Here is a 27,753-nt window from a genome sequence, read left to right as displayed (position 1 = left end):
TCTGTTTCTGTTTGAACTGTTTCCTACTCCCTCCACATTCACACTATATTGTCTTTCACTGTTCAGCAGTCTGACTGTGTGTGTGAGCCTTTTGCAGAACATTTTCAGACCTTTTTTAATTATTTTTTCTCTGCTAGCTACGTGTGACTGTTTTTAAATCCCCGTTACTACATGAAAAAAATAGCTGCCAACCTATACGCTTATAGGAGTTTTTTTGCCTGACTTAACTCTGGCAGCAGGATGTGGCATTCACTTCCAATCCTTTCCAATTCACAAGATGTTCTGCTATAATCGGTTCCATAACGTTTTGCAAGATCCACATACAGCTATGTAATGCCCTGGTGTTTTAAACTAGTCCAGTGACCACCTTCTGAGATAACGAAAGACTTAATCGACGAAAATAATAATGTTCAGCTTTACTATAGTCAAAAGTTGACCCACGTCTTTTATTTGCGAGATTTTTTGTTGTAGGATATAGCGACTTTAATGACAGCGTTTGCCTCTCCACATGAAGCTTTTTTACCAAAAGCCGTTTTGTTGTAAACACTGAAAACTATTGCTGCTTTTACAAAAGCTTTAAAAGCAGAACATGTTTGTAACATTAAATACAAAGTAGATATGGTTAACATGCAACTATATAACAACAGATCCTCAGGTGAAGACCAGCAGGAAATGTGTACCAGAGGCAGGTTCAGGTGTGTTCATACAGGTTTCCAAAAGCTTCTCGTCTAAAAGTCAAAAGCAGTATTTTGTTTAGAGTAAACGTCACTGGTGGGTGGTGTCGGTTCAGAAGCTGCTGGTGTCTGTAGTTCATTGACTCAACAGACCAGGCGGTGCCATTTGACAAAATGGCCACCGCCTGGTTTCTCCCCGCCCAACACGATGTTCTGTCACAATGCCCAGCTGTTGAGGAATACACATACACAATAAAAAGGTAAACTATGACACACAATCCACTAGAAACATCTATTATTGTTGGTGGCTGAGGGATGTCTTTCCACATACCCCTGCTGTGATGTGCTTTTGTAATTACACTCCCTGATATCGTATGATATCTCAGAAATAAGTGAAGAGTACAAAGAAGTTGATATGCTGTCGAAGAGACTAGCCTATTCAATATTATTTTGCGGTGCTTGTACTTTAATTTACTATACTATATTTTACTTTATATTTCTGCTCCCCTACCTTTTACAAACCCATGTACTATTTACTACACTATGATTACTCTGATAATTTGAGTCTATAGTGCATTTTTAGATTCACAATAATAATACATTATGTACAGACAGTACATATATGTAGCCTATATTTAACTAAGAACAATTCTATATTTATATTTTAAAGATGGGTATATATATATATATATATATATATATATATATATTGTTATGATAAGAAAACATTTGCAAGTAGCCCTTCAGCATTTTGTATTACAAGTGGTAAGAGAAAACTTAATAAAAGGCTTTAGAAAATCTAGCCTCTGCTGTAAGACTTTGGCAAAACACATTTACAATTATAATTTTGTATTGAAGGCCTTATTTGTTTTTGGTACACCGTCTTCAGCTTATACTGTTACTTAATTTCCTCTCCAATTACATGCCACTGCCACTAAGCCTTTTGGTTTGATAAGAAACGACCCGTTACCTGCTGACTGAGCTTTCAGGTCATCTCTTAGCTCTTTAAATCCAGAGGAGGATTCATACCTCCTCGTAACTCCACAGGAAACAATGTACTGATAGCAGAATTACGCACTGGCGTTAAACAAGCTGCAGTGAAAGTCACATTGAAATGTAATTTTAGGTCAAATATTTGGCTGAATTGGGGCTATACTTGGTTGAAAGGTGGAGGATTCTTTTAGGTATGAACCAACAGAAAAGAGCTGACAACTCAATTAAAAATACTTTAATTGTCTCTCAAGGGAGAATTTGAGGTAAGCAAGTCTGCAAACACAAGTTGGCATATACATCAGAGTGTTGCCTGGCCGCTATGGGTTTTAATCATAGACCGTTACCATCGTTAATGTATATGTAGAATTCCTGTTCTGCAGCTTTTAGGACAAGGTTGTTTCCCTCTGTTTCCAGTGTATGTTCAAAGATAATTGTCTCCTTGAAAGTGATATCAAGCTTCTCATCTAACCCTCTGCAACAAAGGAAAGAAGAGTTTTTCCCCCAAAAAAATGTGGACGGACGTGGCGGTTGGGAAGCAGATCAGAAAGTTGTCAGAGAATTAATCTGTTTTGTGTGTAGTTTGTGTTTTTATCATCTCTGTATGTGTTTGTACTGGTTTTTACTCTCTCACACACACACACACACACATTCACATGCACACTCTGTATCCTTGTGCAACCTTGATGTGATGTTCAAGGTGAGAGAGGGGGGATGTGTGTGTGCGTGTGTGTATGTAAGTGGGTCGTTGCAGTGCTGGACTGTGATTGGCTGGATGTCATGCTGCAGCAAAAAAAATAAAATCCACTGGGACCGAGGAGCTGCAAAGAACCCTGGGAAACCACAGCAAGGCCCACTGCTAAGAGAGAGAGGTGAGAAGTCTAACAATTACTTTATAATTCTTATAATAAGATCAGAGAGATTGATGAGATGAGAAGATTATCTCCATCTTTCAAATTCTAACATGTAAGACTAAGGTTTTACAACATGATTGGACGAATGAGGAATATTTTTAATTTAAAGTATTTGGATTTGAATTTACCCCTCAGTGTAACGTCTTTTAAACATGCCGCAACTCAGTTTTTGGCCACTTGAGGGCAGTAGACACAAGCTTGGATCTCATCACTAACATATTATTACCTGATACATTTGACATGTTACAGTTCTTATATGGTTGCTTATTTACGCGTTCGGCAGGTTTGGACAACTTAAGAATTGATTTAAGCTTTTTGTTTGGCCTGTCCTGTAGTGTCTTATATAGGTTTTTGTGCATGTAGATGGTCTGCAAAGGCTAAAATCCCAAAGTCAATGTCAGAGCAAGTCGCTTTACCCCACACTCTCCCCCCCCCCCCCCTGCCTGAAACGCTCCATTGGACTCTTTTGTTTTCTTCCATTACCGCTATGTAACACTAGGGTTTATTTGCTGGCACTTCAACAGATTCTACCTGATCTACCTGACATCTCTAAGCAGTTGACCAATCACAACTGAGCCGGCCAGCTAACCAATCAAAGCAGACTGGGCTCTGCTTTCAGACAGAGGGTGAAAAGAGGTGCTTCAGGACAGGCAGTATGAGAAAATGTCACATTAGAGGCATAGAATACATATGAACCTGAAAATAGTATTATATGTCCTCTTTAACGGTTGTGTGTGTTTCACCATTTTGTTTTCTACAATCTCTTGAGGAAAATATCTATCTCTTTAGCTGCAGAATGCTCCACTCTGATCGCCAGCTGGACTTGAACTTTTTTGTGCTGAAAAGGCAAGAGTTGTTTTTTTTGCAACAACAACAAAAAAGCTGCTAGAGCAATAAAAAGGAGCCGAAAGAGAGAATCAGTGGAGTGTAAAAAGCAAAACTATGATGACAAATTCCCCACATTTGCTGGTTGGTTCATCACATACAAATAGTAACATAACTGGATTTGTCCCCATGTGCATTGGTTGGTATGCAGCAGTGTGTTGCAGACAAAATAAAACGCAGGGGCCATACATCTAACACCAAAATCCGTAAATTAAAGGATTGTGCAAATAATTACCTTTCGTATAGAGTTGTGAGAGAGATGGCAGACGGTGTAGTTTTGGAAGTTGTAGGTTTTAGCTAGTGGTCTGAGAGTCTGAGAAGGTTCCAGATGGCAGAAACGGAAACATGTAAAAGATGAGAACAGTCGGGCAGGATGGATTCAGCATTTTAAACTGTTTGTTGTAAAGATCCTGCAGTTTCCCGTTCAGGGACAGTTACTCTGCTGCAGACAGTGACCACCGTGTTTCTGTGTTTGACTTGAGATGATATCAGCAAAGAGAAAGTGAACATAGACTCAATAAAAGATCAATACAACATTGACATCAAGGTCTTGTCAACCTGGAACTTTCCATTTCTTTCAGACAAAACAGACATTGATGGCTTTTCTTGAACACCATGTCAGTGTTGCTCTCAAATATCAGTGTATGTCCAGTATATTTCTCAAATACTTAAAGGACTCCACTTTTGTTATTTGATTTCTTAAAGAGTCATTTAACCAAAATGTCGTTTTTTGTTGACTTCCTGGGGTTTAACTCACCTTTCTGCAGTGATGTACAGGTGCTCCAGGACTCTGTGACATCACTGTAGTGTGTGTTTACAGGTGCAACAAAGCACGCTTCTGACCACATCCAGAGATGAAACCGGTTTGAAAGTTGTACCCGGAGGGCAGAACAGCACTCTTTGTTTTCAGCCTGTGTTAAATTACTCTTTAAGTGAAATATAAAGGAAAAGGCTGTATTTCTGTCTTTGTCAACAACCCCCATGAAAAGATCAAACAACTATGTGCAAGTCAATATTTTTCTGAAGTGTGTATGTGTTTGTGTGTGTGTGCGTGCGTGCATGCGTGCGTGCGTGTGTTGGGCTTGTTCGAGGTTGACAACATTATTGAGCTTCAGAGAGACAGACAGGTAGATGTCTCTCTCAGAGTGGTAGTGTGAAATGTCTCAGGTGTCTGGTAATCTGGTAATTTCCGCGTCTCCTAAAAAGAACCAATCAGTTAAAGGTAAAACCCTTTTTGCATAATGAATACTTTTACTTGAGTAACATTTTGAATGCATGACTTTTCTTGTAACAGAGTATCTAAGTACGCCACTCTCCATGTACTACAGTTTCAGCTCTGGCTGGAGGAAATGGCGTAATGATCTTTCAAGGTTTTAACCTGACACCTCTTGACGTCATGAACAGGTGTGTTGACAGTAAATACAGAAAGAGAGGCAGGGAGATAAACAGGTAAAAAAAAAAGGACTGAACACTGTAAAGAACGATGTCTCCATTGCAGCCAGTATTTATAGTTAAAAATAGATGGTGTTTGCCTTTGTTTGCCAAGCAAAACCTGGAAGTCAATTCAACCAGAACCTGCCTCTCTCTCTCTCTCTCTCTCTCTCTCTCTCTCTCTCTCTCTCTATCCCTCTATCTCTCTCTCTCTCTCTCTCTCTCTCTATCTCTATCTATCTCTCTCTCTCTCTCTATCTCTCTCTCTCTCTCTCTCTCTCTCTCTCTATCTCTCTCTCTCTCTCTCTCTCTCTCGCTCTCTCTGGGAATGGCCATAATGACATATTAATAAGAAGATACAAATAAAATATATTAAAATACCTGTAATAAGCAGGTCAGTCTGATTCTCTCAAACTGTCATGCGAGAATGCAGCTCTCTTTCATTCCCCCAGTAATGTTTTAAGTTTTTCATTTTATTTTCAAAATTGAGGATGCCCTCTCTCTCTCCCTGTCGCTGTCTCTTTGTGTGATGCGCATGCGCAGCCCCGCCGCCCTGCTCCCGGTGCAACACAGAGCGCGCGGCGGCTCTGCTCTCCCGGAGTTGGTGGTCAGTGTGCGGGATACTTGATGATGGACGGTCGATGTTGTGATCCACCAAAAAAAACCTCGTGCACTCTGAGTCAGGTGAAACACACACCTGTAGTGTTCCGTGTTGACTCATTGATTAGTGATTGGCATCAGTGATTGAGTTTAGCGCTTCAAACCTACAGGACTCTCTTCATCATCCATCACCTCCTCCGGTAAGTCACCTTCCTCCTCTTCTTCTTCTGTCTCTTTTACTCCCTTTTTAAAATGGTTTTACTCGTGTTATTTATTTTCTCTTTTCTCTGTTAGTTAAAGGTTATGAAACAGCAGTAGAGGCTTTTAACAGACTGTGTCCGTCTGTCCGGTGTGTGTTTTCTTCTGTCTCACTTTTTACGTGTCGCTTTTCCTTTCAGTCTATCCGTGTTTTGGTATAAGACATGTCTGACTGTGTTTCTCTGCTGAATGTTGAAGTCAATAAATATACGTTTTATCAGTTGAAAGTGTAATATAGCATGAGCTGATTTTTGCTGAATTTGCTCTTAAAAGTATATATTTTGAAATGTTAAGTAAAGGCAGAACATGGAAATAATCAAGTAAATAAATAGTGGTAAAAGAAGATATTCAGATCTCCTACATAAGTAATACAAGTATGCCTTATGAGCTCATTAAATATAGAACATGAACGTATACTGTCAGTTAAATAGAGTACAATATATCCTTACATCTGGTAAAGTAAAACTAGACAAAGTAGTAAAGTACAAATAATAAAGTGAAAACCCTCAAATGAAACCTTAACACTGATAAAGAAACACCTATACTTTTCAAAAGCAGCCAGTAAAACCTCCAATAAAATGGGTGATATATTTTAAAAGCGCCTTTGTATATATTCATCTGTTAAGTAACCGGTTGCAAGAGCTGTCAGGTAAATTGAGCTGTCAGGTAAATTGAATTGCATTGGATGTTTTATTGATAATATATTAAAAAGAAATGTATTACATCTGTAATTAAATTATATATGCAGAGCTTCACCAGAAAGCATCACATTTGTGTACAGGATTAAATCACAGGAAAGCCCTGACGAGTGTTTTTCCATTTATGGTCGTTTTTCTAACCTTTAAATCAGGTACTTGAGTTATGTGACAGTTGACCCGGCTGTGGTGGATAATAACTTTGCATGTGTCCATTCAGTATAATGAGTATTGTTGTACTTTTAATGTATGTGATGGATTACTACTTTCACTTAAGTAAAGGATTCCCTTTCGTAGCCTCTCAGTATTTTCCCACATCTTTCTGTAGAACCACATTAAACGCAGAGCTGCAAAAATGTGTCGATTCATCAACTAATTGATTTAAAGAGAAATATTCTGCAGGTATTTTAATTATTACTTAATCCATTAGTTAATATTTCAAACATAATCATTTCAGGTTCTCTCTTCTATTTGTCTTCTATTATATTAAATGTATATTATTTGTTGGTTTTGGACAGTTTTTGGACATGCAATTTAATAAGGGATTTAGAAAAATGTGATTGATGTCTTTATTGTTTTCTGTTATTTTACAAACCCAATAATCAGTCGAATCAATCGGTAATGTGGTTCTGTTTCTCTCAGCCTACACACACGCACGCACACACACACACACACACACACACACACACACACACACACACACACACACACACACACACACACACCACACACACACACACACACACACACACACACACACACACACACACACACACACACAGTCCGAATCGTGCAGAGTTGGCTCTGCCTTTCTGCCACGGAGATGTTGTTAATTACCACATAGGTGACAGTATGACAAGCTGTCTGGGTGTGTGTGTGTGTGTGTGTGTGGTGTGTGTGTGTGTGTGTGTGTGTGTGTGTGTGTGTGTGTGTGTGTGAGTGATGGTGACACCTGATCATCTTGACTGTAGTGCCCCCTGCAGCTCACACGAAAACAATCCTCCTCCTTCCTACCTCTACCTTTCCCCCCCCTTACCCTCTTTTCTCTTTTCCTCCCTCCCTCCGTTTTTACTACTGTTCCTTTGTGACCTGGAAACTGATTGCAGTGCTACCATCTCTAAATCCATTTGAAGTGACCAAGATGTCCTTACTTTGTCCTTTCCTTTCTTGTTAGCAAAAAAGGTTTCCTCTCAGTACCTCTTTGTTTGGAAGTCTAATTAACACTGATCAACTAAATTAAAGCAGATGTTTTATGTTGAAGGCAGAAGAAGGGAGCTGTCACACATTCACATGCAAGAAGAAGAATAACTACATAGAACAACTAGTCATAGGTTAATACGTACCCACAATGGAGACTGGTAGACAGTACTACTAACTGTTAATCTTTACAGACAGATATCTGTATATTAATGCTGAATCTGTATTTAACAGGAATACATTTTGGTAAGAGAGTCGTTCTGGTTTCCATTTGTGGTCCGATTGATTTTGAACAATCATATTGAGCTTTGAGTGAATGCAGTTGGAGAGCTAAATTGGCGAAGCGGATTGGCCGGAATTTGTGGTGTAGTGGTCTCTGGACATGTGGGTAATCAACGTTAGGTTGATGGTTGGCTTAATAAGGAGAAAGGCTGTGTACTTCTGTGCATTTCAATGGCTTTTTGGCTGGTAGGATCGTGAACATTCACAGAAAAAGAGGTGGATTTATTCCATACACGACTACACAACTGATGTCTTTGGACCAATAGCAGAGATTGGCCTGCTGGTAGGCTGTACTGACCAGCTAACAGACTGTAAAAGTGTTATGTTAGGCTCCACAGAGTAGTTGTTTGACCATAAAAACAGACTTATAGGCTTTTATAACTTACTGGTAAAAATGGTTAAAGTGTCATTAGGATGCAAGAATGACTGACTGTACTGAAGCTGTGTGTGCAGCCCACACGCACAGCAGTGTCTTAGTTTGCATTGCCCATTTTACACAGTAAAGGTACATTTATACTACTGTAACACACTCTCCTCCACACAAATCAATTTGACCTATTTATAGAACATGACAGCATTACTAAACACTGCGATTGTGTGTGTTTGTGTGCCAGGACTCCAGCAGTGGGCAGATTGAGAAGCAGCATGTTGTTACGTCAGGAAAAGATTAGTTTGGAAACCTGCAGAGAACACACACGCCTGCACGCACACACACACACAAACAAACAAACACATACACTCACACAAACAAACAAACAAACAAACTGTGTGTGTGTTTGTGTGTGCGCATTTATTTGTGGAATGACAGCAGGCCGAGATGAGAGGCCGTCTAGCTCACAACTCATACTTGGTCTTACAAACAATATCAGAATCTCACACATACACCATTAAACTCTTTTATACATATTGCTAAACACTTTTACACGCACAATCATACTCTCTTTCACACACTTTTGTCTGGGCCATAAATCAAACTTACTTACATACCAAACTGTACTTTCTTAGAAACACTATTATTCCCACTTACAGACAACATCATACTACAATATAATACTCTAGTAGTGTATGCAAGATGGAAAACTTTGTGTGTGAGAGAGAATGATAGTGTATGTGAGAGGAATTGTTGTATGTATGAGGGTATAGTAGTGTGTGTGAGAAAGAATGATAGTGTATGTGAGAGGAATTGTTGTATGTATGAGGGTATAGTAGTGTGTGTGAGAGAGAATGATTGTGTGTGTGTGTGTGTGTGTGACATTGTACTGGTTGTGAGAGAGCATACTTTAAAAGGAAGTCAGGTTGATCCAACAGGAAGCCAGTTTAAATATTCATTCCTTGGCTGGTTTACAGCCTTGAAAACGAAGCCTGATGCTGCTCAGAGCACTGCTAGCTACATTTGAGCTGCAGTAAGAACTTTTAAGATTGTTTTATAGGTCTGTAAGAACAGTATGAAGAAAGCCATGATATTTCTTTTTATGTACCTTGTTCTTCAGGGCCAGTTTTTTTCTTTCGTGGAGGTTAATGAGGAAGACATTACTACTTTTTTCACTCTAACGGTGCGGTGTGCTCAGAACATTATGAGGGAAAGTGAGAGCGTGGGACCTGACAGCATGGTTTTGGACAGATTATTTAGTGGACTTGCTGGATACCAACGGACATTTTTTACTTTTCTATCAATTAGCCAGGAGTTTGCAGGGACTGATAGTCAAGAAACTTCAGTCGTCCTTGCGGCCCTGTATGTATGTATGTATTTGTGTAATTACCAACACATATGAAAGCTCAAGATCATTACATGAAAGACACATTACTAGTCTTAACTCAAGGGTACCTCCAACAACAAGAACTGGCCATCCTGGTCCCCCTCAGTACAATATACAACGTGAGCAAATGATGCACTGTTTATCACTTGGAATGAGTTGGCAAATAACGGCAGTCTGCTTAGGAATCAACAGGAGCACACTGTAGACACAGACAGCGGCTTGAAATTAGACCACTGACCTATGCAGGAATGTCTGATGAGGTTCTGGCAAACACTGTTCGCGAGATCCTTCAAACTACCCCTAATGCAGGGGAAAGGTATGTTTTAGGGAGTCTTCGTTCACGGCACATCAGAATACAACGTTGGCGTGTGAGACGCTGCCTGCAACAACTTGACCCGGTTGGACGGGCTTTTCGCCGCCGCCGTGCAATTCGTCGAAGAGTTTACAATGTTCAAACTCCCAATCAATTATGGTGAGTATTGCATGACATTAAATTATGTGCCATGAATGCACAAGTAATATAGTAGATATTGCCCCCACTAGAACTTTATTTTACGTTAAAAATATAAATACTTATATAATAGTCAATAAAGGATGTCCTTTATCATGTGCTTTTGTCTTAAACAACACAAACTGAGTTCATGCTGTGAAATAAAAAAGGTGTTGTAATTTGGAAGGACTAATCCTTTGACTTCTAGAAGGGTAACCATGTGATGGACATTCTGGTTCTGTATTAACAATATTCATCATGGTTGCAATTTTATTTTTGTAAATATTGAAGTTTTTTCTCCCTACAGGCATATAGACGGAAACCATAAACTGGTGAGATGGCGGATGGTGTTTCATGGATGTGTTGACGGCTTTAGTCGCACCATCATTTATTTGCAATGCCTCAATAACAACAGGGCATCAAGTGTTCTGGGACTATTTTGTACTGGTGTACACAACTTTGGGCTTCCCTCAAGAGTACGATGTGACCATGGCATGGAAAACACAGGGGTTGCCAGGTATATGCTAGAGAGAAGGGGATTAAACAGAGGCAGTGTCATTACGGGACGCAGTGTCCATAACCAGAGGATAGAACGGCTGTGGGCAGAGCTTAACAGAGTTGTCTCGTTCCACTTTAGTAACCTTCATGGAAAATGAGGGCATATTGGATTCGACGAATGACCTCCATTTGTTTTGTCTTCACTACATCTACCTGCCAAGAGTTCAAAGGTCAGCTGCTGAATTCCAAAATCAGTGGAACCACCATGGATTATCTACAATGGGTGGACAAACTCCTCTCCAACTGTGGCAGAGAGGAGTTCTAAACAGTGCTGGAGCTGGAAACTTGGCAATTGATGACATTTTTGAAGGAAACGAGACAGTTGGAGTCAATGAACACATCCCCTTACCATTAGGTAAATGACTTTAATGTTAATGAAACCATGATGAACAGAATTGAAGAACTATTTGACCCGTTGAGTGATGATGGTAATCACGGCATATCATTTTTTTTAGTTCTGGTGAATGTTCTTAGTGAACTGTAAACACTGGAAATGGTTCACACTTAAAGTAACAAAACAAGCACTGTTTTTTTTTTTTTTTAAACACACTGAAAGTAACAGTTATATATTTATGTGATTTGTTGCACCACTGGGCCATAATACCTTAATTATGTGCCCAGTTACTCAATCAGCACTAATAAAGCAATGGTTGATAAATAATAAAAGTGACTTTTAAAGAATAATGTTTTTTTGCACTTCGCTAAAATAAAAAAATAAAATTGTTCTTCACATTGCTTCAAGAACCTGGCTGAAACCTCCTGAACGAGGTAGATGGAACGAACATAATGTTCCCATTACTCTCTTCCAAAACCCTGTGTGTTACCTAGTGCAAAGTCCATGCACTCTTTAAAATCATCATAAGTCTCAAGCAGCGGCAACTTGAGGCAGTTTATGCAAGTGTTCGCCATGGGCAGACGCTGTTTGGGGCTGGAGGGATGCTCATGCAGGAAATCAATTGATGGCTGAGGAGAGAAACCAACTGGAGGGATGACACTTGCACCTGTTGCAAAGGCAACTAACCCTAACTTTGGTGGTCCCTCTTGATCTAAAACACAGTAAAGCAAGCAAAACAATCATTACAATTTTAAACCATACCAGCAAGTACAAAATACCATACAGAAAAAATCTATTAGTAAAGAATGAAAGACAAAGAAACCAAACATGTGACAAGTAAGAGGATATTTTAAGACAGGAAGAAAAAGGAAATAGAAACAAACCAAGATTAAGGAAAAAGGCAGACAATGAAAAGAGTAATGTCAATGTGGCATTATGTTGTAGCAAGTCTTTGCACACTAGTGCCCCTTTCACACCAGCGCTTTTTCAGCTCCGGCTCGGAGCTGGAGCCTGAAAAGCACCGGGTTTTCCTGTTCACACCGCAGCGGCGCCGGCTCTTAGCTCCGGAATCCGGTTCACTTCCAGCTCCAAAAAATTGTCGGTCTAGAGGCAAGAGCTTCGGAGCTAAGAGGTGGCGTCGCTTACGTCTCTCTTACGTCGAGGCGTGCAGGAAACTAACCCCACCTCCCCTGAACATGGGTCGACTGTCATGCCTGCCTACAAGCAGTAGTGCTTAATAAACACACTTTATAAAGTCAGGCAACACTAACCAGGCTTCGTGTGATTCTGTTTATTTGTACCTTACTTTGACCATCCGTTCACTGTTATTGATCATTGTGGAGAGAGGCAGACGTGTTGTTTTGTATTATAGCAGCTATCGGATGGAATCAATACATGGGCTGCACAGGTTGTCGTGTCCGACTATCACAAGTAGAATCATAATAAAAATACGCCTGTAAAATGTGCCTGTAGAAAACGGTTTATGCCACAATAGGATAGCAATAGCAAGTAGTCAGTTTAGCTTCAGTTGCTATGCTAACATCACCCATTTTATACCAGAGAAACTTTCATAACAGCGTTGTGATACCAAACAGCGTCAATTCAGACTGACACACATTCACTTAGGCTAAGGGGAACTGGGGATATGTATCAGCTGCTTGTGTGAGTCGGACAGTGAATACTTTAGAGCGCAGTGTGAGCTAACCGGGAGCTAACGGAGGAGAATAAACTCCCGTGGAAGAGCAGCCAACACTGCAGCGGTCGGTAAATGCTGCAGAAACACATTAATAAACAATGAACCACGGCACTCTGGAGCAAAGTATAAGGTTGGAGAAGTCGTTATTCAATTTAATCTGGCTTTGTGTGATTAAAAGCAACACGATCATCGACCCGACGCAGTTCCCCGTTGTTGTTGTTGTGAGCGCCGTAATGCCGTTGGGGAGCAAATCAGCGATGTAAACGGTGACGTCATGACGCAGCAGCGGCAGCACCAGTCGGGTGCTGGGCGGTGTGAACAGAGCGGGAGCAGAAAAGGGAAACCAGAGCTGAACCAGAAAAGCTCTAGCTCGGAGCTAGAAAGGGAAAAGCGCTGGTGTGAAAGCCGCATAAGTGATCAACATCATTGGAGACAGTACTACATCTAGCAGCAGTATTCAAGTATTAACCTTCCCCCCCCCCCCACACCCAAACAATAAAAACACTTGCAATATTAGATTAAACAAAAATACTAAAAGAGAACTGAGAAACTGAAAATTAAATTAATCTGTAACAATTAAGTAAAAACTGTATGTGAGAAATAATACAGCAGGGCCTGAGAGTGTATTATCATTAGTAGTAAGAGTACCAGTCGCAGTTACAAGGGCATACCGTTATCCCCAACCGCTAATGTATCGAAATTAAGCTTATGGTCTGAATAAGGGTTCCTGCAGGTTTCAAAAACTCAAATGCAAGACCACTCTGAATATAATTTAATACCTATTTCACGGCAAGAAAGTATGAAGGAAAATTGCAATGAAAGAAGAAATAAGTAAACTTATTCACGTTCAATATAATTGTATGATTGGTGTTTGGCTACGGTATTTAGCGTCCACACTCCACAGCACCTCCGCTTTTAGGGTTGACGCAGACACAAGGTTATCCCCGATGTTGTTGCGGGAGCTGAATTACTGGGTAACATTACACTGGACACGCGTGATGCTCGCGAAGCATTGGCGAACACAGAGGACATGGCAGGCGTTTGTTGTTTATTCCTTACCTGGGTCTTATGTTTCGCTGACTGCGTGTGTGATTCCAAAAGCCTTTACACACTAGCATAAGGTGCAGCGGGCTTCTAACACGTTCCCGCCACTAGTTTCAACCAAGCACTAAATTCCTCTTTCTCCAACCATATTCGGTTAAACTTACACTTCCCCATAATGTTCGTAAAAAGATGTGAAGATACCTCCGGCTCTGACTGACGCTAGCTAAAGCTTGTTTTCTAGTTACTAGCTGGGTGCTCTCAATAAGGGGCAGGGGTTCTCAAAGTTTTGATGAGTGAGGGCCAATTTAGGTACCCAATATTGGATTGAGGGCCGCCCAAGAAAAAACGGAAACACAAAATAATTCCAAAACAAATCCTTTCTTTATTGTACTAACCAATTACCGCAACTCGCGAGATGCCTAGTTGCCATGCAACCAGTAGTCTAGCAAACTTTCCACAAGCTGTCATTCATAATTTAGGAATGACAAACCCAGGGGGCGCAGTTTCCCATTCTTAAATTCCATTCTAATTCTTACTAGATACAACCATGGAGGATTAAAAAATATAACGCATGCATTTCAGAAACATTTCCGAGGGCCGCCATTTTCCCGCGGGCCGCACTTTGAGAACCCCTGGGCTAGGGGATGCAAAGTTATTGCTGCAAGTTATTGGTTCCATGTTGATTTATTATTAATTAATTTGGGGGGGAACTGCAACACAGAAGTACCTTCCAAATCCGTTTAAATAACTATTAAATCATATTGAAGACCTTTCTTGATTTTTAAAATATTATTTAAGGGCTTACATTTTGATGATTAAATGTAAGACTTTTTAAGACCCCGCGGGAACCCTGTGATTAGTCTCGTTTCTAACATTTGACTGCCCCGCTATAGTAGGCTAAGAAGCGTTAGCTTCAAGCAGTAAGAAACGTAGGCTTCAATCAACAACATACATATTAAAATGACCACGGTTGACATTAAAAAAATAAACGTACCTCTTCCTTGACTTTGAAGTCCATCCCCCAAAATACTGCTGAGTTTGATATCGGGGTTGCAGCACTTGGTTCAGGTTGGCGCCTATGAGGCTCCACCGCCACTCCCTGATGCACCTGATCCGCGTCTGAAGGCCCGCTGCAATTCCTCGTCAACGCTCGCACTAGAATTGCCTACTGTGGACGACGTCGACTGTCGTCTTTGATCCATCATTCCTGACAGCGATGTGACAACATTTGGAGAAGGCCTATCTAAAATATTAGTTAAGAGGCCTATGGCTTCATTAAGTAGCTCCCTTTCCACCATTTTCTCATCTCACAATGGCGCTATGTGGGTGTGGGCGGAGTCCGTCAAACAAAAAACGTAGAGCCAATCAGGAACTGAGAATTTAGTCCAACTTTCCGTTTCAATCATACTCACCTCCTTTTCAATCATAGTCTCTCACACAACAACTATTCTTATGCCCACACCCTATCATTCTATTTTATACACATACCTATAGTCATTCACATGAACTATTTTATTACCTCTTATATACAGCTATTATTCGGCCTTTCATTCACTGCATTCCGTTTTACATATACAAACTATTGTTATTAACATGAAATACTATTCCCTCTTACATAGGTTATTATTCTGTTTTACATACATTGTTTTACCGATTACCACACATACTACTATCCTCTTTCACATACACTATTATAATGTTCTATTAGATTATAGTTTGTATGTGAAAGACAATATGGTTGTGTGTACGAGATGTATGATGGTGCTGTTTAAGAGATTTTTGTTTTTTGTGTGTGAGAAGAGAATAGTTATTTTATGTATGATAGTATGATAGTAAATGAAGGAAGGAATGACAGTACGTTAAAGACGGTATGATACTGTGTGTGAAAGAGTCTGGTGGTGTACATGAGAGATTCTGATATTGTTTGTAAGACCAAGTATGAGTTGTGAGCTAGACGGCCTCTCATAGTAATGAGCTCATCGTAACAACTTTATTAATAAGCCGATACATGAATTTTGCATCAATATTTGATCAAGATAAACAACAGTATAGGCTATCCATTTTATTTTTGTATAATTGTCTCCTTGCAGATAATTAGATTAGAAGATGGATAACACTCAATTGGGCCAAACCTAAACCATTTTCATTTTTACTAAACATAAAACAAGCTGCTTTGTTTCAATCCACATTGTTTGAAAAAAGCTGTTGGTTAGCTTAGCTTAGCATGCAGACTTGAAACAGGGAAACAGCTTGCCTCTAAAATAGGGTGACCAGACGTCCCCGTTTTCCGGGGACAGTCCCCGTTTGTATTGGCCTGTCCCCGGTTGAAACTGTCCCCGGAAATGTCCCCGTTTTTTAATATACGTTAAAAACACATAGCAAGGTGAAATAAAACGTTCCATGTCAGGAAACACTGGGTAAACAGACTGTGGTCAAGCCAGTCCCCACTTCGGAAAACACAGTCAAGCCAGCCCCCACTTCGGAAAACACAGTCAAAAGCACGTTGTATTGCGGTGCGCGAATATCCTATGCATTACGGTAGAGACATGTAAAAACTGCCTTCAAAATAAAAGCGTTTACTCGGACAATAACAAATATACCTAAAAAACACACCAAACATATTCTTACTGGAGCTTAAATTAAGAAATATGTACTATATAATGTGATCAATAATAATTTAAAAATAAACTACGTATAACTACCACATTATAACTGAGTGAATGTAAAATGTAAGGATACAGTTATGAAGATATATCTGACATTTCCACTGGGTGACTAATTTCAATTGATGTTGACACCATCTCACAACACTCCTAAAATAACATTACTTTCTGAATCACAATTTAAAATGTATGCTGTTTAAAATCTCAAATTAGATCTATTGTCCATCTATATTTTGATTATTATTTAATGGAAACCGTCCATAATCAACGAGTCATTCAAAGTCAATCAAATACTTATTTCACTTCAGGGTGATAGCAGGAGACCCCATCTAGTTAATCAGAGAAAATCAGGACAATCTGATGTAGAATTTCAAAAATAAAATCGTTTTGAAATCTCATATGGGCTATCGTCCTTCTGTTTTTATACAAGAATAAATAAAAAACTGTGAAATTATCAAAGACCTATTTCACTTTAGGGTGATAGCAGGTGACCCCATCTAGTCAATCAGAGAGAATCAGGACAATCTGATGTACAGTTTCAAAATAAAATACCTTTGAAGTCTCATATATGAGCTATCATCCCTCTGTTTTTAGATAAGAATAAAACAAAAACAATACAGTATCAAAGACTTATTTCACTTCAGGGTGATAGCAGGACACCCCCATATAATCACTCAGAGAGAATCTGGACAATCTGATGTACAGTTTCAAAATAAAAGACCTTTTGATGTCTCATGTATGAGCTATCTTCCTTCTGTTTGTATCCAACAGTTCAAATGTTCGAATTACATTAAACCAGAAGTGTCCCCCTTTTTTCTTTAAACAGTGAAGACAATAGGATATGTTAATGATATATTGACCGCACAAACTCAAAATGTCCCCGGTTTTTCATTTTGAAAATCTGGTCACCTTACTCTAAAATGCACTAATCAACACGACAATCTTGTGATTCTTGATCTTGAGAAGTGAATTGTGATTATTGTGGTTATGTGTCAGACTATATCCTGGCCCAGAGCAGTGTTTTCAGCCTTTATACTAAGCTATCAGCATATTTTTTCCCATATTCGGTAAAGAACCAGAAAAGCGTATTTTTTTAATACATAAAAACTTGTTCAGACCTCATTAAAACAGTATTTTTGGTAAACCTGATAACTGTACAAATAAGTTTTTGTGCTCACTCAGTAGTTTTGTTATTGATGAAGCTAAACACACACACACACCTGAGAGACACACACACACGCACGCACACACACACCACACACACACACACACACACACACACACACACAGTACTCTATGTGGAGTACTGCGTGTTAGTGCTTACCTAGCTAGGTGCTGCCTGCTCTACAGAGCGCTAACAAGCTAGCCACCTCATTACTCCCATTCTGTCTGCTGTGATTTATTGAGCTACCTGTGTGTGTGTGTGTGTGGGTGTGTGTGTGTGTGTGTGGGTGTGTGTGTGTGTGTGTGTGTGTGTGTGAGCATGCACCCTGCTCCCCAGTGTTGTCTCAGGAAGTTTTAATTAATTTCCTTCATGTGATGGGAGAGGAAGTGATGACAGTAAATGAAATGTGATTAGATGATTATCATCAAAATGCAATTAGTGGCCTGAAAGCGACCTAAGAAATAGAGGTAGGAAAGTGTGTATAAAATAAATAATGACTGTAAGTGTGTTAGTGTGTATGTGAAAGAGAAAGTGTGTGTAAATAGGACGGCAGTGATGAAGTGTGTCCTCGGCGACTTGTGTCTCAGAGGTAGTACACACACACTTAGGTGATGAAGGTTACACTGAACACGTACACACACTTACACACTGTGTAGGGGGCAGCACAAAGTTGTCAGGAGTTTAACCTTTGAGACAGATAGACGGACAGACGGACTGACAGACTGACAGACATACGGACATACGGACAGACGGACTGACAGACGGACAGACAGACAGACGGGACAGACGGACAGACAGACGGACAGACAGACAGACGGACTACGGACAGACGGACATTCGGACAGACGGACTGACTGAAAAAGACATGCATTGTAGTTTTTTCAGATTGTTATCCTAAATATCTTAAAGCTTAATCTCTTAGTCTTTGTCATCTTTTCTGTGGGATAGACATTCTTGTTTTTCTCTAGTATCAGTCGGATAAAGCAAAAGTTGTGGGAGAGATTAGAAGTTTGATAACACTCTCAGTTGAATATGCAGGTACATCACCAGTTATATTAGCTTGGTATGAACACTGTGTTAAGTCATGAAACTAATTTAAGGCTTTAACCCTTTATAATGAGTATGTACTTAATCTACCTGCTCACCAAGGTGTGTGTTTCTGTGTGTGTGTCTCATGTTTCTCCTTCCATTAGTTGAGTGGAGCTGCTGTTGAATGTTTGATGATTAAGCATGTTGAGAAGGAAGTGGTGTCATAGACGTCTTCTCGTCTATCGGGGTTAATGTTTTCCGGCAGCAGTTTCAAGTCTTGAACTTCTACTGTGAACCCTGCACTCTCTCCCGGTGTCGTGCAGTGTTTTTGTAGTACTCCGGTTCGGATATAAGTGTTAATTTTTGATATAAATAATATACTCTTAACATTAATGGCTTTCATGATAGTCATAAAAGTGGTCAAACCTCTGCAACAAATGTGTTTACCTGCTAAGGACACACCAAAAACAAACAAGACTAATATTGGTTTCAGCAGTACCAATAATTGAATTGAATTATCCGTCACCTACACAGTGCAATACGTTGTTCATTCATGAATTGCAAACGAGAATAGGTTTAGTTCACCCTTCCCCCAGAACATCTTTTACATGTTCATGTCAAAGGACGGATCACAAGAGTTTCTCAGAGCCACACACACACACACACACACACACACACACACACACACACACACACACACACACACACACACACACACACACACACACACACACACACACACCACACACACACTATTTGTGGATTTATAATCCCAATCCCACAATCCCCCTTCTTGTTCGACCAATCATGTCCCACCAAATCTTGAACGGCACGGCTGGGTAACCTACATGCAAGTGGTGTGTGTGTGTGGTGTGTGTGTGTGTGTGTGTGTGTGGGTGTGTGTGTGTGTGTGTGTGTGTGTTGTGGTGTGTGTGTGTGTGTGTGTGGTGTGTGTGTGTGTGTGTGTGTGTGTGTATGCGTATGTGTATGTGTATGTGTATGTGTATGTGTATGTATTAATCCCTGACAGTCTGTAACAGAGTCACATCTGGTTATCTCTGTGGCCCTTAAGCTTCCTGTTCAGGCAGGAACAGAATCAGTTACAAATGTTTTTTTTAAATCCCAAATGATTTACACTAAATTAAATTAAATCAACAGGAATTTTGAAAGATTATTATAATTGATTTACGTTCAAAACACAGATTAATATATGCTCTACCTGTAGCTTCTTTACTCCATTAAAAATAATCATTTTAATTGTATTGCACTCGATCATAAAACCCACTTCATTAAAACTTGACAGAGACAAAATGAAAATCATCAAAACCATCTTTGTTTTCTTCTCATTCTTCCAACAATCACCAACTCTGGTTTGAAAGTTTGAGTTACTGACTATGTAAAATATAACGAAAAGTGACCCTTGTAACATTGTCACTGTATTATTAACCCTACTTTACAGTACGCTAATGACATGACACACGAGAAAAGCAAACTGAAAGGCAGACATGTTTACTTGTGAAGAGGAGTGTGATGCCTATCTCAAGCAGATGTATCTGCTGTCATCATCATACATGCAGATTCTGTTGGAAAACGGTATTGAGAGGAGGTTTTCATCTTTTCTGCGACCCTGGAGAAACTGAACAAAACAGTTGTATGTTTTTCTCTGTCGTTGAGTTCAATGGAAGTCGTCAGTGAGATGTTTCATTATCTGAGCGGTTTGTCAGGAGTCAGCAGACACATTTCAGTCCTGGATTTCAATGTGAAAGCTAAAGCGTTTCTCCTTGAATGGTAGTGTCAGGTCCTAAAGGAGCAGAGCAGCTATTTAAAGAAGGAACAGAAGTCACACTGTCCTGAAGTGAAGGTTGGACTAACAGAATAACCTCATTGAGTGTGTGTGTGTGGTGTGTGTGTGTGGGTGTGTGTGTGTGTGTGTGTGTGTGTGTGTGTGTGTGTGTGTGTGTGTGTGTGTGTGTGTGTGAGTGTGTGTGTGAGTGTGTGTGTGAGTGTATACCCTGGTGCGGTATGTAACCATAAAACATGATGTCAGCTGTATACATGAGCGGATTAGGGGTCTCACAAACCACAAACACACTACAGTGTACGTGACTTGTGTGAGTGTTTAAATCCCTGAGTCTGTCAAACTGTTTATGAACGATCAGTGCTTTCCTGTTTGTTTTAAACTCCAAACTAAATCTTTCCCATGTTTAACCACATGAGAACAGCATTGATATTGGAAATCAAAAATGAAAACATAGAGGAAGTTATTTATTTTGAATGAACTGAATGGATTATTATGAATATTTTAAGGATTATGACTGCTGAGAGTAGGTAGTCCAACCTCTGTTGACTTGACCGAGCAGCTGATGAACACCAGCTTGTCAGCTGCTCAGACCGAGCAGCTGATGAACATCTTAAACGTTTAAGATGTTTGTTATACTTTCACTTTTTTTAAATGTTGGACAGAGTTCTAGAAACCACCTGGACAAAAAGTGAGGAATGTGGACCGAGAACAGACTGTGCAAGTCAACTTTTCCAGTGGTTCAACCACATCATGACGTCACCAGTTTTGGTGTTACCACTCAGCGCTTCCATGACAACCAGAATACAGACGGACAGGAAGCTGGACTGTCGCTCCACCTGTCTGACTCTGACTAAGCGCTTTTTCATTCAACTTAATTCAGAGGAGACGACAAATAAACAAAAATTTGCATTTCATGTAATTGCCAAATCCACCTTGAAAACCAAACACAAAACTACAAAATAAACAAGAAAACATAAAGACCCTGTTGCATAAACAACAGATTATAAAGCATCTTAAAAACCATATACCAAAGTAAACAGTAAAATATCGACAAACAAAACAACAATAACCTCATTAAATGCATGCTTCTGAGCTGAGCCATAAAGAAATAATACTATAGCTCAAAATAAAAGAAATCATGTGAAATAACAAATCCAATTGAAATACTTAAATAATGACTGATGTAACCCAGTGCAAACAATAATCATTTGTTTATTAACTAACAACAAAGCACATGCAGATGCAATACAACAGCTTTACATTCCCTAAATAACATTTGTTTTTGTTTGTGAAAATATGAAAAGAATACAGAGATTGAAGATTCAGTTTTAACACACACGTAATTGTTTTTATTGGATGAATTAACATGCATAATGTGTGCAATGATGCAGTACAATCAACATAACAGGTCATCTTGTTTCTCTAGTAGACCGTTTTGTTGGCCAATCCCTAACTACAAAAAGTGTTCAGGCCATCTGGTAGAAACGTAATCGAATATATCTGTGGTTCCTCAGTCAGAGATGGGTTTAAGGTTTTGAAACATTCTCGATGAGGCAGTAACTGGAGGTGGCTGGTATCTGGAGGAGGGAGGAAGCACAATCAGCTGAATGAGAAGCACCTTAAGTGTGTTCAGGTTTCAGCCTCCTGCAGGTCTTCACTATGATCTGAATGTGATCTCACACTGGTTGTTGTGTTACTGTGTATGTAAATGTGCTGAAGTTGACTATTGTTCACTGCTATAGCAACATGGGACCAAATTAGATACTAAAAGCTTTATTTCTTCCATGCATGTAAAAGGGATTCCTCTGGCCAATGCGAATAACTTCCTATTTTGCTTCACACGTAAATGGTATGAAGAAACTTATACAGGACTTATATTGGACTTAATGGATCAAATTTCTTTAGTTTGTTTGTGATGCGAGAAAATGTCATTTGTTTTTCAGCTGTCCCCATCCCAATGTCTGTGTATGGAGCAAAAAGCTTGGCAGACTTGTGTTTTTATCAGATTTAGGTGTAAAACATTTTTGTTGTTTTGGAACTCAGTTGTTTTTCCTTCATATATTTGTATTTGTTATGCTGTATTGTGCATTCAAATTGCTGACAATGTTTTCCTCATTTGATTGAGTTTTGCTGCAATGTGTTGATCTCTCAGGGCGGCCATACTTGCAGACCATCCACGTATCACAAATGAGAAGAATTCATTAATATGGAAGTTTATCTGCTTTGGTGCCTGTAAAGCAAGGCACAAGACAAAACATCAATATATCATAGCTTTTGTGCAGTTGACCCACATTTTGGTTAGAACAACCTTAAAGCAGTTTTTGTTTTTAAGAAATGGGTGAATTGTTGATGGAAGAGCAAGCCAGGAGAAATAAAACTATGTAGAAGTTTTTTGCCCTGATTTTTTTGTTGCCCTGAATTCAGCCTGTCAGCTATACTCTACATGCATGGTCCCTCCTCTCAACGAGCTTCATAAATCCAGTATTAAGTTTGTGGTTTCAGGTCAGAGCTGCTCCACTTTGAGGTTAGACATTAAATGGTTTGTTGGACTTGTGGAGCCTGTTGGAGTGGACCACTTCAAAAGCAACAAAGAGCTGGTCAGATAATAATGCATTTATATCATTGATTTTATTTGACCTGGATTTGTGTGACTTATCCTTAGAGGGAACATAGATTTGTTAAAATGTGCATACTTTATTTAAATTTCCATCAAGCTGTTTGCGTGGCATTAGTATGAGTTTTCACCAGTTTGTTCAGATTGTAGGATCTCTGATTCCTGCAGGGACAAATATACAAACATCAAACTGTATCTAGTAGTCTGCTACAGCATCTCTGCTGCTGCCGGCCATTGTTCCCTTTACTGTGTGTGTGTTTGTGTGTGGTTGTGTGTGTGTGTGTGTGTGTGCGTTAGTGTGTGTCTTTGACCACTGTTATTACTAGCCACTGGCCTCAGGGTGAGAGACAGCCACTCTAAGAACTCTCTGTGTCTTTTCACATCTCCATTAGTTTCTTTGTCCTGTCATACCCTCAGGTTGCTGTGTGTGTGTGTGTGTGTGTGGTGTGTGTGTGTGTGTGTGTGTGTGTGTGTGTGTGTGTGTGTGTGTTTGTATGTGTGTGTGTGTGTGTGTCTGTGTTGTACAGTCTCTTTCAGGGAACAGGGACATACATTAGTGTCCTGCTCAACATCTCTATCTCTTTTACACCAATCGGCTGAGCCCCTCGTTGGTGCTCTGGCTGACATTTAGAATAAGAAAATATAAGATTATATAACACATCTGATGGTGTAAAACTTGAATCTTCATGTCTAGTGATTTCCCACACAGTCAAATAACTTGAATGGGGAATGGAAACAGCCTATTTTTCCGACCTGAATAATGGCTTCTCAAAGCTCTCATACCCCACTGAACAATAACACACACTGCAGTCGTCCTGTGAGTTTCTGTAAAGCTGACACACATTTGGGATATAAAAGGTTTTCACTCGACAACAGTCAAATAGTATTAATGGAAGTTTGTCATAGGGAGTGGAACAGCCTCTTTATAGATATTTCTTTAAGTGCTCTGTTTATGAAATCACTTTACCTCCTTTTAGGTAAAATAGTTAAAAAAGCAAGTGAAAAATGCACCTTACATTATTGTTTTATCTGGTGTGACATTGGGTGTAGGATGCATCTTATTTACATGTACAGTAGCTGTTAGAACATTAAAAGAGTTCAACGTTTATTTGAAATACATTCACTTTTACTGTCCAGTTAGAGTTATATGATTAGAAGATTAGGGTTAGTGTTGGTTATAGAAGCGCTCGCTCTTCATACAAAGTGTTCCTAAATCATGGTTTAAGAACAGATTGAAGTCTTGAGTTAAAATACAGCTGTCAACAGTTCCAAAAGCCTCAGAAAGATCCACAAACACAGTGAATACGATATCACTATATATGATACCACTATATTTCGCCTTGTATTGATATTTGGGACGTGGAGATGAGACTCTTTCAAAGCCTCTTCGAAGTCTGAAAAGGTAAAAGAGGAAGAAATTCAGGTTGTTATAGCACTGACGCGGAAGAAAATATTTCTACATTTCCTCTTCAATCAGATCATCACATTGTTGCTTGACTGCTGAGTGGGGATTATAACCCACAGCTGGCCGCTCCGATTACTGACTGCCTGGTCAGCCTGGATTAGACTCAAACACATAGCACAAGAGAAAAGGTCAATACACATGTTTCATTTCATTTTAATGCTGAATGTTCAGTTCCCTGACTTGCTTTTTCTTTTCCTGCGTCTTACTTTGTGAGTGTGTGTGTGTATTACCTGTGTGTGTGTGTGTGTGTGTGTAGGGAGTAATTCCCAGCTCAATAGAGCAGATATATTTAATCCTTCCCTCACTAAAGCTGATGTCAGCATCAGCTGGCTCTACGTGTGTGTGTGTGTGTGTGTGTGTGTGTGTGTGTGTGTGTGTGTGTGTGTGGTGTGTGTGTGGTGTGTGGTGTGTGTGTGTGTGTGGTGTGTGTGTGTGTGTGTGTGTGTGTGTGTGTGTGTGTGTGTGTGTGTGTGGTGTGTGTGTGTGTGCATTTTGTAGCTAATTCATCACAGTGGCAGATTAACCAGCTGTCTGCAGAACATAAAGTCGACTACTAACAACCAGCTGGGGAGAGAGAGCGAGTGACAGAGAGCAGCGGAGTCTCCTGGATAACTAAACCATGCTGTGATCGGATATTTTGTGCCAAATTGCACCTTGGGAGTCGAAGAGTTAACTTCTTATTTCAAGTTTTTTATGAACAGAAACTTGTATCTTTAACCTTTTTTTTTTTTTAAATAACCAGATATTTCCAACACAGTTGTTAATCCTTTACACTGCTGATTCCACTAAGAGAGCTTAAAGCCGATTCAAGCTGCCAGTCATGTAACCTAACATTGTTTAGGAAAAAGAGGATAAGAAATATCTGCTCCCACTTTACAACTCTATGAAGATGACTCGTAGCTTTCTGGCATATTCAGATCACTTTGTCACTGCAATCAGGAACAAAACACCGTAGCTGCTGTGCAGTTCTCAATTCATCCCACGGGCTGACCCACGGTCATGGAACAACAGTAGTGGCTTCCCATAGGCTAAATGTCAAGTCAGTTCAAGTCAGTTTTATCCATATAGACCAAAAACATATATTTGCCTTAGAGGGTTTGGTGTTGTCCAATGAACATGGCTGGTTTCACTGGGGTGTTGATGTGGACCCAAGAGACATGGATTTCCTCTCCAATGCAGACCTTATGGGCACCAGCAGCTGTTGCACCATACTATGAAATAAACATTATCGTTAGCTAGCCATTTCTTCTGTGGCATTAGCCAATGGTGTGCCATTACAGCCTTAATGAGTTGATCCAGATCTGATCCAAATCCTGATGAGAATTTAAAAACAGTGGTGATATATGTAGGTCATACATAGGTCTCACTGAATATGAGAAAACTGAGGGGGGTGTTTCTGTCTTCTGTCAGAGGGTCATGTGACTTGGCAGAGCCGGCAGGACAACAGATGGACACAGGTCATGGACTGACACACACACACACACACACACACACACACACACACACACACACACACACACACACACACACACACACACCACCACACACACACCACACACACACACACACACACACACACACACACACACACACACACACACACACACGTCATCCTTCCTCTCTCCTCTTACTCATATACTTCATCACTCCCTGTGAGCGTCGAGGCTTCACACTCATCCGCTGCCATTCAGGCCTCACTCCTGCTCATTGGTGACTAGTTCTCTTGTGAAATGGGGGGACCACCGTCGGAAAGATATGTAATTGGCTAAGGGATCTTTAATTGAAAATACGTTTTTTCAATACCACTTATTGGATTAAGTCAAGAAACAGCCAACTGCATAGTCTAATTTTGTTCGATTTGACTGTCTGTTTGATTTGGATGCTTTGCAAACATTTCCTCTCATTGCCAAATCTGGCATGATCAGCCAACTAAGGCTGGGTTGGCTGGGGGTCAAAGTCGTTGACTTAATGGTTCAACATTTCAACAAGGGGTAAGGGTTTATAAAGTATGTCAGTGGGTCATGTAGGGAAGGTTGGTTAGTCCATAGAAACTGCATTCTGAAGTGCTCCATTATTTCCTCAGGAAGCTCTTTAGCGGTCAATGGTTACTGTTGTTGTGTCAACAAATGAATCACAATAACCTCAGCCTTGCAACCTGTTTTTATATCAGCTATAAATAAAACCTAAGGTACATCAGTGATGGTAATATATATTTCTCTTTCTCTTCTTCCTCAGGGATGAAGACTACTCTCAGCTCCTCTCATCTACTTGAGAGGAGGCAGCTATTTGCTTTTGGAGGGATGTGTCAAGAGCTGATGGACCCTCCAACATCTACAACCATCAGTCTCTCCGTCCAGCAGACTTCATCTCCAGGTAATTGACATCCACCTTCATCCATGTCATTCCAATGAATCCTTGTATTTTTCTCCTTCTGTCTAACTTATAAGTGTAATTTTTTCCTAGAGTCTGAGTTATCCTAGTTGTTTTCTCTTACAGTCTAGTTCTCTACAGTGTGTTTATCCTATAGTCTGTGACTCATCCTTGTGTTCTGCTACAGTCTGACTTGCCCTTGTGGTTTCCTCCCAAAGTCTGAATCATACTTGTTACGTTGCTCCTTTTAATCCAACTTATTATTGTTGTTTCTTCTCCTAGGTCAGGGCGGGACCTTCTCGCTGTGTGAGGTGTGCAACCTGCAGCTGACCTCTGCTTCAGGCCCAGCTGCACTACAATGGCAGGTCTCACCTCCGGAGAATGAGACAGTTCGAGGCAAGAGAGACAGGTCAACAGGCAGCAGGTACATCCTACCAACTCTACTGTGATTTGTATTAGTTGTTTTGTACAATCAGCTTATGAGACAATAATATTATTATAATAAAGAGTGACTGCTACTGCCAAATGTGAGAAACAAGATCAACCCTTTTGCTTCTGCTTAACTTCAACCGTTTCTGATTGTAAAATGATTTGGTTAACACAAAGCCTGAGCTGCACTATACCTCACTCACTCTTAACACAGAACAATACCTATATTCTTGCAACAAAGAGCATACATAGATACGGCTGATTTGAAGAGTTAGAGACAAAGGCAAATCAATTCCATAATGCTGTATGTTATGTTGTTTCCCAATGTGACCTGCAGGAGTGTGTGTCCCTGCTCAGAAGGTGAGCGGTTAATGACCATGCTGTTTCAATCAGCAAGAGGAAAATAAGAGAA

The 27,753-nt window shown here is 40.0% G+C and overlaps 1 long non-coding RNA gene across 1 annotated transcript; it reads right to left on the bottom strand.

Moving 5' to 3' along the window:
- Positions 1-11,065: 11,065 nt before the first annotated feature.
- LOC117544528 lies at positions 11,066-15,120 on the bottom strand. The gene is made up of 2 exons (XR_004568703.1): positions 14,800-15,120; positions 11,066-11,777 (listed from the first exon to the last, which is right to left on the bottom strand). It is a non-coding gene; the product is annotated as an uncharacterized LOC117544528 (long non-coding RNA).
- Between the last annotated feature and the right edge of the window lie 12,633 nt (positions 15,121-27,753).

Source organism: Gymnodraco acuticeps, unplaced genomic scaffold (assembly GCF_902827175.1).
Source record: "Gymnodraco acuticeps unplaced genomic scaffold, fGymAcu1.1, whole genome shotgun sequence".
Taxonomy (NCBI): domain Eukaryota; kingdom Metazoa; phylum Chordata; class Actinopteri; order Perciformes; family Bathydraconidae; genus Gymnodraco; species Gymnodraco acuticeps.
This window is presented reverse-complemented; position numbering and strand designations above follow the sequence as displayed.